The sequence below is a fragment of the Erythranthe guttata genome, chromosome 6, assembly GCF_056151865.1.
Source record: "Erythranthe guttata isolate IM_541 chromosome 6, IM_541, whole genome shotgun sequence".
NCBI lineage: Eukaryota > Viridiplantae > Streptophyta > Magnoliopsida > Lamiales > Phrymaceae > Erythranthe > Erythranthe guttata.
The window spans coordinates 6,936,389-6,949,859 of NC_142538.1; the positions used below are offsets into that span (position 1 = coordinate 6,936,389).

At 31.4% G+C, this 13,471-nt stretch overlaps 1 long non-coding RNA gene across 1 annotated transcript; it reads right to left on the bottom strand.

Annotated features, from left to right (window-relative positions):
- Positions 1 to 8,567: 8,567 nt before the first annotated feature.
- LOC148770011 (uncharacterized) lies at positions 8,568 to 10,306 on the bottom strand. The gene is made up of 2 exons (XR_016031782.1): positions 9,654 to 10,306; positions 8,568 to 9,434 (listed from the first exon to the last, which is right to left on the bottom strand). It is a non-coding gene; the product is annotated as an uncharacterized LOC148770011 (long non-coding RNA).
- Positions 10,307 to 13,471: the final 3,165 nt, after the last annotated feature.

The window sequence follows — 13,471 nt, forward strand, 5'->3', positions numbered from 1 at the left end:
GTTAATAAATACTCTTAATTTTGGAAAAAATAGTTCATATTTGACAAAATTAACCCTTTTATCGGGTTTTTTTTTTATGAAACCCTTTTATGGCTTTAAATACCTCTTTATTAGTTCATTAATCTCTCATTAACTATAGGATAAAATTGAACAAAAGAAATATTGTCGTATCTTGAAATTCTAAAGTGACACTTAAGATGAAAAATAAAAAATTTATGCATAAAAACGACACTTAAAAAGAAACGAAGGGAGCATGGCAATTTTCTGTTTCCTGAGTTTAATTAGGAATTGTTTCTTTTAGTAGTAGAAATAGATGAAGCATGATTTATTTTTTAGGACGTTATTTTTTATTTAAATAAAATTGAGAGTTTTCTCATATTTCTGGTGGATTCCACACTACTTTTTTTTTTTTTTTTTTAAATCTTCACTTTAAACAAAAATCAAGAAAAAAGTTCAAACTCGAAAGATCCCAAATATTAAATACCCTTAGAAGTAACTGCAAAATATGAAAGAAGTAGGAGCTCGCTTCCAAACTAAAAAAAATCCCATTGTGAGGGTAAAAATGTCCATTAATTAAATTTAGTTTTGGGTCTAGATCTGCTACTCCCAATAACACTCATTTATATACCGATTACTGATTCAAATAAAATAAATAAATGTAATGAAACAAAGAGTGGAAAAAATGGCATAATTTGATTTGGCAAACCGTTTCCACTTTCCACGGTTGAGTACCTGTCTATTATTTGTAATCAATAAATTATGCACGTTCCTACTGAAAATGGCAAAATGATATAAATTGAATTTGTGCAGGTTGATTCATTAGTATTTAGTAGTAAGGGTAGGAATTGTAGGAAGGGGCAATTTGCTATAAGTCCTTCTATAAGAGATTATATGTGTTCAAATCCATCTAATAAATTCTAATTTCCAGCAGATTTTACTATTTGTAATTTGTCAAAAGTACCCCTATCAATATATGGTAAAATAAATCCTCAAAATTAGATCCCATATTTTTCTTCCCATTATCGTTTGTCCTAACAGTTACAAATCCACCCATTTATGCAAATCCGAAAATTAGAATTGCAAATATCTGGATATCGATTTCTTCCCCCTTTCTTCAATACCAAAATCTCTCCACAAATTGTGAAGCCTTCCATAGATTAGGTTGTTTCAGCGTTTGCAGTTTACAAGGTCGTTTGCAGTTTCTTTTGCTAAACCAGATTGCCTCCGTTCTGTTTGATGTTTCCCAATTGTTTGTTGTTCGTAAACGACGGGTGGTGTTTAGGGTTTGCTGTTTGGAACCAAAACACGATTAAGTCTTGGTAAACAATGATCATTTGTGTAAGTTTTTTTTGCATGTTGGGTTTTCGATTTTGACTTTTTTTCTTTTATTAATTTTGTATTTTGTTCCTTTTTTGATTTTGTATTTTGTTGTTTGCTATTTATTTCGAATATTTCGATAATAATTAAACGATTTGTATCTACATTTTGCCATTTGATTTATACATTACCTCGTAATTGCATCATCAGAGAACCTCATTATCCAGAAAAAATGGTACAAAAGCGTGAAGGTTTTGGTGAGTAACATGCTCGTATTTATTCCATAAGTTTTTAGAAATTTTGATTACAATTATTCACCAATTTTCATGATTTTTTTGGTCTCGGTGGAAAAGCATGGTGACTTGGAAGCATCGATGTTTAGTTACAATTTTTCTTCATTCTTAAAGCATCGATGTTATAGGACATTCTCTGGGGGTTTTTTCATGTGTTTGTGGCCTGAATTTTGATCTTACGTTAAATTATCTCGTTGATGTTAATTTGCTCTGCAAATTATTGTGCTTTGCAGTGTATACATTGTAATTGCAGTTTGCATTTCGTAGTTCCCGAATTACTAATCGAAGTTCTTATTAAGTCGTTTGCAATAGCAGTTCATATTTTAGCATGCATATTGTGGGAATTTAAACTATTTTTTTGCATTTTTTAACTTGTTTGCAACTAGTACTTGTTTCCAATTTCAGTATGCATTTTGCAAATTCTTGTTTGAATTTGCAGTTGTTATTTGTTATTTGCATAGACAACTCTTGTTTGCTATTGAATTGATTTTTGCAATTATTTAAAAATTGTTGAAGTTTGTAATTTACGGTTTGCAATGGTTCTTAATTTTTTCTTACCGCGTGTTCAACAATCAAATCAAGTGAAGTGGACAAGCCATCAAATGATTGTTCAACGTCATCCAAAGAAAGGAAGAAAAAAAATCAACTAGCTCATGTCTAGTAGAAATAAAATGAAGATCCAATTTTTGTTGATGCGGAGACATGAAAAGTTTCTTAGAACGTGCAAATGACGAAGTAGATATGGCGGCTATTTAAGTAGCAGCTAGTTTCGACCATATTGCTTATGACAACCATTAGTGCAGAATGATGCATAACCATGTTTGATTTGCACACATCAAGCCTACCTTAAGGCTTAATGTGACTTGAAGTACTTCTTTGTATTCACCTTATTTCTTTGTTACTAGATGAAATATACGTTTACTGACATTTCTATTTTGTTATAACGTTAAACGCTATTTTGAGTAATTTGGATTCTGAATTTGTAAAAGGGATTCTGCGATTTTAGATTATGCAATGTTAGTTTGGCAATACGAAACATTTTTTTGTTGTAATTATACTACATATTGTAATTTTCTGGCTATATTTACTGTAAAGTGTTGTTTATTGTTTACAATTTGCAGTTTGCTATTTTATGATAGTTTGCAGTTCACTGGCTACATGCACACGAATCACAAAAAAAATTGCTATTGCATTCTGCAACATATATTTACAATGACAATTACATATTTCAAATAGATACTTGATGGTTGCAAGTTGATGTTTTCGCTACTTCATTTGACAACATTCTTTTACCACATTTACATATTCTAATGTAATTAAGTTGTTGTTTGCGTTTTACAGTTATATGTTTCCATTTGTAAAAAGAAAATACTACATTGAAAATAAACGAAACAATCAAGTACGAAATAAATACGCATTCGCCCAATTGTGATAAGGCAAGTCATTCAAAAAATTGACAATTCTGGTTGACCAACTGTCTTTGAGCTTCTCAATCTTCTTGCCAAACGATGTCTTTGAGAATTCAAATGCACATGATATAACGATTGCCTCCCTATAACCAGTTGGACCCCTTCAAACTTGTTTTCAAATTACCTGTCATGTGTCTGAGGCAGAAGGAGCGAAAAGAGTCTGGAAACACTTTTTTAAGCTCGACCAAAATGCCATGTTGTCTGTCGGAAATAAACGTGAACACACGATCGTCGTTTATTGTTGTTTTACCAATGCTAAAAATCATTCCCAATTATCATCGTTTTCCTCGTGAACTATAGCAATGCAATAAGGAAAAGTCCTCCATCAAACAATACGATGATACATTAAAAAAAATATATTAAAAATGATATTGCTTGACTTGTTAAAAAATGCATATAAAAAATGGTACTGCTTGTACATCGAACACTAACTGGGAAGCAATGATCTTTGTCTTTTGCAATATATATAACATTTTCCGTTGGTAAAAAATGGTGAGACCCACAACAATAAAGTTTGCAGTTCGCAGATACTGGTTTATGATTGCAATTTGAAATTTGAAGTTTTACATTAAAAAAAAAACAAAAATATTATATGCAATTTACATGTACATTTGAAACACGTTCAGAACTCGTAAAACATACCACATTTAACACATTCAACATAAAAAATTAACACATTCAGTACACACAGTTACTGCCAAGAAAATATGTAAAAATTTTAAATTACTAACCATCTTTAGCGTCTTTTGACACGGCACTGAGAAGAATACCGCCGAATTTGCCCTTAAGAAATGTTCCATCAATTTGGATCATTGGCCGACAAGCGCGACCAATTAAGCATCCACTAATCCATCATCACCCCAACATCTTCGTCATCCATCAGGACGCATTCCCCGTGATTTAACAAATTATGCGTCAATGAAAAATTACCCGGACATAGACAAGTCCACTTCGAGCAAACAAAGTCAACAAATTTCTTATAACTCGTTCCATTCGGCACTTTTTTTTACCGATACCAATACATCATACTTGAACACCAATTTTGCGGAGAACGATGAACTGCAATCAATATTAAACGAAAATTAAGTTGTAACAACGACGATTAATAAATCGAAAATTCAAAACAACAAACATCAATTAACAATCCTCTGCGTATAATTCGTTTTCATGTTGATTACAGGCCAAAAAAGGATTCACTAATTATCAACACCGACTCTCGCATTTAATTGTAATACGCTCATATTGGTTTCTCGAACTCTTCACGAAGATCTCATATTTTACTTGAATCGACTAAGATCTGTTTTCCAAGCGTCTCACACGATACGCTGCCTTCAATCATGATTAGTGGGATTTGATTTCTCAACTTTACGTAAATAACTGAATCCCCTAAAATATGTTTATTCAATAAGGGTACTTATGTCTTTATATTTTTTTTATTATTTAATTTATATTATTTTTTTATGTGAAAGGACCTAGGCCTATATCCATCTAGCAACTAGGACTTCTACCTATATAAGTCCAAAATGAGGGGTGTCTAACAAATTTCCCCTTGTACGAAATGAATCGAAAATGATTTTTGTTTCGTAAAAAAATTAATTTTTTTTCGGAAGTAAAATATGGGTTTCCAATTTATGTTCCAAAAAATAAGAACGCAAAAATTCATTCCGATTTAGGAACGCCTCAGAATCGGTGAATTTTTTAAAATTTGAAAATTACATTAGTTTATAATCGCTTGTTTCGAAATTCGGATACAATGCGAATTTCAACATAATTTTCTATATTTTTTACAATTTTGCAAGAAAGTACAAGTAATTTCAAAAGAGGGATAAAATGCAATAAATAAAACCACGTATAGGAACAACAAAATGAAGCATAGATTTCCTGATAAAGAAAAATACAATAAAGAGTTTTTTTATACCAATAATATTTTCTGAGCTTTTAATTTACTTGACCTTTCATATCTATATTTTCCATATATAATATAACATAAGTTAACAAATGGAATTACAAAATATATCAGAAAATTGTATTATATATTTCAAAAAACAATTGAAATATTTGGAACTAAAATCGGATCATAAAATTCCAATTATGTTCCAAATAAATTCATAAAAATCAGATATCGAAACTTCGGAAATCGAAAAGTACAATTCAAATAACTTTGGATCAAAATTGACAGAATTCAGAGATTCCATTATGATTTTCATCCCTAATTAGTAGGGTTCAGACTTTTGTTATAAACGAAAAAATAAGGCTAACAACAAAATTCGAATTTACGCCTTACGAAATGTCACATTATTTTTCTCATTGATATTCAAATATGGAGAATCCATAAAATTAATCATGCTATAATTCTGAGTTGAGAATCAATTTTAATTTTATAAGGTGAAACGCGAAACAACGTATACTTAAATCTTACGTGTGCGTAATCGATCATAATTGAACATCTAATGGTTCGTTTGCTGATTTATTAAGAATATTGATTTCTTTTTCTTTTTGGAAAAATAATAATATTAATTATTAAGTGCATTTGATACCAATATTTGAATGAACTTCAAATACATCTTTGTGCTTGATAAATAACACCTCAATGAATTCAGGACACACCATCAAATACTTTCATTGTTTCTAATTAATTTCTCTTCATTTTTTTTTTCTACACTACGTCTCTTAAAATTTATTAAATTAATTTTAGCAAAACTTCATTTTTTTATTTTTAGTAATTTAACAGCTGAGAATGATATTTATTTTTATTCCATGAACATTACAATACATAAAATTTAATGTGCATCAAGTATTTATTTCAGGGTGAGGGTCAAAGAAACCGATCCAATGTCGAATCGGGCCGGACCAGGTTCGAGTAATTGGGCTTTAATGGGTTCATGTGAGAGCTTTACTTTTTTCCCAACTGCCCGTGAAATGATTTATCACCACAATGTAACTAATATATTAACAATAATAAAAAGGATAAATTGCGGCACTCGAAGTAATTTAAAATTATGAAGAAAAAAAATCTTCATGCTTGAGCAATTAGAATTACATTCTCAACTATGAATTTTCCTACATGACGATTCTTATGGTGTTAAATTTAACAGAATTTTTTATTATGTGGAATATTCTCTAGTTTGTACTCGTTTTGTACAAAAATATAGTCTCTGTGATATTTACAAGCCAATAGACACATCTAAATGTGATATTTGTCAAAATGTGGAGTTCAAATGGATACAAACTGAATTTTTTTCACATAATCTAGAAGATTTCACTATATTTGACACTGCAGATTCATAGTTGGAAAGGTTGTTGTAATCACCCAAACAATAGGAATTTTTCATAATTGGACTTTTACTAACTTTTTTCCTAATTAATAACAATATAAAAAGAAGAAATTCCACTTTCCCCCCTTGTACTTTGGCTAGATATCACTCTACCTCCTTGTACTCTCAATTGCATCGATCTGCCCCCTTGCAATTTGGTTCGATATCACCTTACCTCTTCTACTCTCAATTCATTGATTTGACCCCTTATACTTTGGCTCGATATCACTTTACCCCCTTCTACTCTCAATTGCATTGATTTGCCCCATGTACTTGAAAAATTGTCTCAATGTGGCATCGCCGTCAGTTTTCAGACATTTGGCTTTAACACCGTTTGATGTAAGTCTGAAAATTACTAAAATGTCACCCCTCCAGTTTAAAAAAAATAAAAATAAAATAAAAAAAAATAAAAAATAAAATAATAAAAAATTCAAGATAGCGAGAAAACATAGTCCACGACATCAGCCACAATTTTTTTTTTATTAAAATTATTTAAACTGGGAGGGCTGGCTGTTTTGTAATTTTCAAACTTAAATCAAACGGTGTTAAGGTCAAATGTCTGAAAACTAACAGCAATGGCCACATTGAGACAATTTTTTAAATACAAGGGGACAAATCGATACAATTGAGAGTAGAATGTGGTAAAGTAATATCGAGCCAAAGTACAAGGGTGCAAATCGATGAATTGAAAGTAGAAGGGGACAAAATGATATCGAACCAAAGTACAAGAGGACAAATCAATGTAATTCATAGTACAAAGGGTAAAGTGATATCCAGCTAAAAGTAAAAGGGAAAGTGAAATTTACCCCTAAATAGAATGACAGTTCGAAAAAAACATTAAGAAAATAGTAATAATGAAAATTAATTAGGCGCCATCAGAATGAAGACAACATTTTAGGTGAAACAGTAGCACATGTGCATGTGGAGCCGACATTTACAGCTCTAAACTTTGAGTTTCATTTATGAGGAATCCGGCTGTAATAAATAATAATACATCTATTTCTTCACACATTTCACTATAATATAATATAGAATATAGATATACAGAATTTTATACTATCCTACATTGGGTAAATTTTAATCAGTCATATTACATATAAACATACAAGTATCGACATTAATGGCGTGTAGATCAACTGTAAGAATTCACCCAGTATAGTCTTCACCGAGTGCAACATAGAAATAACCGATATATAAACACTGGACCACAACAATTACGATCTTAGATCTTGTCCAATTTAAAGAAATAATGCCCTCAAATTGCGTAGATACTACACCCGATGATGTTTAAAAAGGTAATCAATTTAATTGAATGATGGGAATCAATTGTGTAGATACTACTACACTTATATTTATTAATCAACTATCAAAATACTATAATATTAAACCGTATATTACACATCAGAAACAATAAATCGACTAAAAAAAACATAGTTGATTGTTAGACTATCTGGATCTTGTACTTGATTATGTATACCGTCACATAACGATACTAAAATTGATGGAAGTAAAATGATAGTGATTCCGAAGAAGGCGACTTCAGCGGAGGCGCATGGGACCGAGTAGCAATACTTGAACGATCTTGCTCAAGGTATATAAATTAAGAATTCCAAATATATGAAATATTTCTATACCATCTCTATAAATAACCCGGGCTCTAATTTTACATATATAGTTTTATTTATTATTATTATTATAAAAAAGAAAGAAAAAAAAAAGGATTGGTGGCAGTTGACCCAAACTTAAAGATTAGCTTTATCAGGACAAATCTCAAGCAATCCAACCTTAGCTTTTACTGCCTAGGACCACATAAAAGAATTGTCTAACCCAATTATCACACACACACACACACATAATGCTCGTTTGGTTGGAGAAATTAGCCGTTTTTAACTAAACAATCAAACTTTATTTAATGTTTGGTATTCCAATAACTTGTCGGGTCGACCTGTTGCCTTATGTTGTCTTATAGAAGTTTTTCTGTTGAACGTCCCATTGTCCCATAAAATAATCAATTATTTAATTTCTTCTTGACTAATCTTATCTGGACAACCGAACGAAGCCAAAACATTTTAATTATTAGTGTATACAAGAGATTAAAATCACAATTTAACCAATAAAGAAATACTAGGATGTTCAAATCTAACAGACATGAAGAAACAATGGACCACCCTACAAACCGAATCTGTCTTTTATTTTTTTGTTTTTTTTTAAATCCATAAACAAAATTAAAGCATGCAGAAAAAAGGGTTTTCAACACTAATTAATCATAACCTAATTGTACTTTCATTTCCTTAAACAGGATTAAACAAACATTAATCCCTCCATCCCATTTTTAGCAAAAAATGAACCACAACCAAGTAGGGCAAACATCTGACCAAGAATCGAAGGTTAACGAAAACAAAAACAGATTTACCACAATAGAATCGACTCGAATGCACGCTCCCTACGCCAGCTCAGCATCTCATAATCTTCCACTCCGCATCGACCAACGGTACATGGTTTTTCAAAGCACAAGACTCATAAATCAGAGTGTATATAATTTCTGCACTAGCCACCAATGTTAGAGACGATGAACAACAATTACGACGAATAATTAATTAGTCCGGCATCCTAATTAAGAAATTTATAATTAATTAAAATAAAGAAAAGGGCAAAAAAGGAGCTCCCTTCAGTCCAAGTACGGAGGGGGAGGGGCGAGAAATTATCTCCCGCATCATTCAGTCAATCGAAGTAGCATAAAACAATTGATCGTAATTTTTCTACCAAGTAATTTGAATGAATGAGTCGGCAGCTAATTCGGCCACTAATACTCTCATCCATGAGTGGGCTGAAGGAAGCTCTCTTATACACCCTTTCCCATTTCAACATATGAATTAATTTAAATTAATTCATTCAAAAAAAGCGTAAACTATTAATAATAAACATCGAACGCCAAGCTTGCGGCGATCGAATCAAGAACCTTTCTTACAACAACGATATCTCGATCGAGATCTCGTAGATGTCATAACTTTTTTCTAGTGGAACAAATTAAAAGTGAAAACCTGAAAAAGAGAAACATCTTTTAATTTGCATACATAATTTGATTTACTAAATTTCCTTTTAATTTTTATTTTTTCATAAATTAAAGAACTGAATAAATCAATTTATTCATGGATTAATAGCTAACCCTTTTTTATATTTTTTTCTGGGAAATTCCACATAATTAATTAAAACAAGAAATGATAATATGAAGAGCAAAATCCAAGAAACAAAAATCTAACCTTTTTCAAGATGTAACTTCTCTAGCAGCGCAGAAACAAAATTTTAACACAAACCCTAACCTAATTAAGGAACAATCTCAATACGGAAAACAAAAATCCTTTATTAAAGATCTACTGTGTGTGTGTGTGTGTGTGTTTAATAATAAAATAAATGATAAATTAAAGATCTACTGTGTATTACAGTGCCATATGGAATAAACCAGAATACTCATCATGAACACAACAGAAAAAAAAAAAAAAGGAAGTCATAATTATGCTACCCTTTATTAATTCTTGAAAGAAAACCCTAATAAATCTTTGAAGATATGTATATATATGTATGTATGTATATGTAAACTGAAATCCAATTGGAGATATATGAAGGGTCACTTTCGTCATGAGAATCAGTGATGATGCTACACGAAAGCGACTTCAACATATATATATACATATATATTTTCTCACACACAAGCACACAGAGTGAGTGTGTATTTTTTTGTATAGCATAATTTTGGTGCAAAATTTATAGAGGGGCAGGCGCTCGTGCTCATAGATAGGTGGTTTACAGAATCTGCAGTGAAAATAAAATAAAAGGTTGGAAAAAAACAGTGAAACTTCATCTCTCTCTCTGGACCGCACTCACTGAACTTAGAGAGAGAAACCGAGGAAGGGGTGAGGAGAGAGAGAGAGAGAGAGAGAGAGGGAGCAGACAATATATACAGTAAAGTGGCAGAAGATTAGGTTACAACATTAAGCAAAGAAAGTGGGGGGTTTTAATATCTTTGACCATTTTAGTGTTTTTTTCAAGTACACAAAATAATATTTTTTTAACTTTTTATTAGGTTTTATTTATATGCTGTTATGGGGACTTGAGGCCACGTTCCCACATTGACGGTCTATTTCTGCAACACTGAATAAATTATATCTTATCGATTTTTACTGTTCATATACACACAAATAGACACATTTATATATTTTTACGTGTAGATTTACTAAAAAAAATCACATATTATAGACTTCACCGGGTGTAGTATAAAGATAGGGTGCAAATTTAGACCGGATTGTCTATTTTAATAGGAAAATCGGATGACATAGAATTGACACGTGGATAGTTTAAATAAAAATATAATTAGGATTCTAATAATTGGTAAAGAGAAAAAAAAAAAAAAAAAACCACAAGAACCCGTAACTCCTCTAATCCTAATAATTAGCGTGATTTATTAAGTTAAAACTTAAGAGTGACACATGTCAAAAAATTAGTGAAATCCGATTTATATTAAATATCGGCTGATCCGCTCAAAATTTAATCTCATAAAGATAACCCACATGCACATTAGCACTTCTTGGAATTAATTGAGGGCCATTTTGTAATCTCATGTGTGTAACATGACGTTAAATCTGTGTTCTAAAAATCGGCCGAGGCGGCCAATTAATCGGTCTCCGAGGTGGAGGCGGTCCCAAACCTTTACGATTTTAGTGTAAAGGTTTGAAAAAATTGTTTTTTTGCATGTGAGGCGGTTTTGGGCGATCTGAGGCGGTCCGAGGCGGTCAAACCTTCAAGGCGGGTCAACCTCGGTGGCAAAAATCGGCAAAAAATCGGTTTTTTATTTTTTTTATTTTTTATAATTCAAAATAAAAGTTGGAATTTTAATAGAAAAATATGAGTTTATGTTTTATTTTGTTTATGTTAACTGTTATTGTTAAAGAACTAATAATGTATGCCAGGAATGTTCAAGAATAAATGTAAATTCAAAAAAATTGTTTATTTATTTATATTTTATAAATATATCTATGTATTATGATTCTATTATTATAAACTTTTATTATGTTATTAGGAATATACATGATGGAGATATAACTATGTTTAAATAATTTTTTATGTATGTTTTGAGTATTTGTAAATAATATCATCTAAAAATATATTATATTAAATTTTAAAACCCGATTTATTTCCGATTTATCACCGCCACACCAATTAATCGTGAATCGGTGCCTGACCGCCTCCGACCCGATTACCGCTTTTTACAACCTTGCGTTAAATATATACCTAATTTGATATTGCAGGGATTATTAGCTGAAAGTCCCTTAAAATATTATCTATAACTTTATGAACATGTGTAATTTTGCCTTTTTGCAAAAAAAAATTGTGCCCTTTCTCGATCTGGATTTAATGCTAGTAGATCTGGAGTCTGTCCAAATGGAATTGCTTAGAAAAACTAACAGCGACGCTGGTAATTTGCACAAAATAAGCAAACAACTTAGTTAAAATAAACTGAAGAAAAAGAACTTAAATATTTGGTATATTTGGTGCCTACATCACTACCAATGTTACCATCACCATTACCAAAACAATTTTTCATATTTTCCATTTTTGGTTTCCACGATAATTCGGCTACAACGGAGAAGAAAAAATGTAACCAAAATTGTATGTGTGTGGTTGCGTATGTGTATATGTAGGTGTGGGATTATGTGTATGTGTGTGTGTGTGTGGGGCAGAGCTTTGACCATGGCATCGGCAGAAAGGGGGGTGGAGCATTATTGACGGAGTGCACAAGGGTAGGACATAATGTGCAAAGTGCATTTAAATTATACGAGATGAAGATGAATTTGAAGAACATAAAACTTTTAGCAAATTGCATAAACCCAGTTGGCCTAATCTGAAAGGATTTAATTAGGATGTGGAGATGTTTAGCAAATTACCCCAATATTGTATGTACATACTGAAGTGAATATATAAGTTTAGACGTTTAGCTTTATATTTCACTTTAATGGTTTGAGTTTGATTTGAGGTTTTTCGAACACGATTTTAGACAATTATGTTCTTTAAGAACATACGCTACATGCTATCCTAAAATAAATTAATGGTACCTTAATTTTGTAGTGTATTCAGGTATAATCTCAAACGACATTTGATCGTAGCCCGCAGTAACTAGACCACCATCATATGTGCTATCAAATTCAAACTAACAATCTTCTCCCCAACAATCGCTCGTGCTGAGAAATAAAACTTAGCTTGTGGCATTCCATGTTACTCCCTCTGTCCCATATTATATGTCTTTTTAGAGAGTTTTTCTTGTCCCAAATTATTTGTCATTTTAGATTTTCAATGCATCATTAATTACACTATTTTCAATTTTACCCTTTATCACTCCTAATTAGCTAGTTGTAAAACAATTAATGTCAAGGATATATTAGTATTTTCCTATATTTTTTACTATAATCTATACACATTTATTGATTTTCTTAATATGTGTGAAACAACCCAAAACGTCATTTAAATTGGGACGGAGGGAGTATATACCTTGTCGAACTTGAGCCGGTACTAAAAATAAAAAGGAGATGAATTTTCATTTCCTATGCATTTCATCGTAACTTGGATATTTTTGGGCCACTAAAACTGTAGTTGTTTGTGCAGTCACTATTCTACGAACCAATAAAAACAGTCTTGGTAATAACTTTTTTATTGTTACATATTTAAAGGCGAACATCAAAATTAATGAAAATAAAAGAAAAATTAAGGGTTCATTTTCACTTGCATCCTTGTACTATTATTTATCCTTCATTTCATGGGACTTGCTATTTGCGGTTTATAACAAAAAACACGCCTTGGGCGCCCATCTTGGCCGTTCCAGCATTTTTTTGCGGAAAAAAAAGCCCTACAAATCGATTTGTAGGGCTTTTCAACATGAAATTGGTTCCGTAATCGACCTACCCAATCCATATTACACATAAAAGAGTCGAAATTACATCAAAAAATCGAAGCCCAACCCTTCTTCAAGCTTGATTTCAAATTTTTGAATTTTCTTTTTGCTTTTTACAGTTTTGGGGGTTTCTGGATT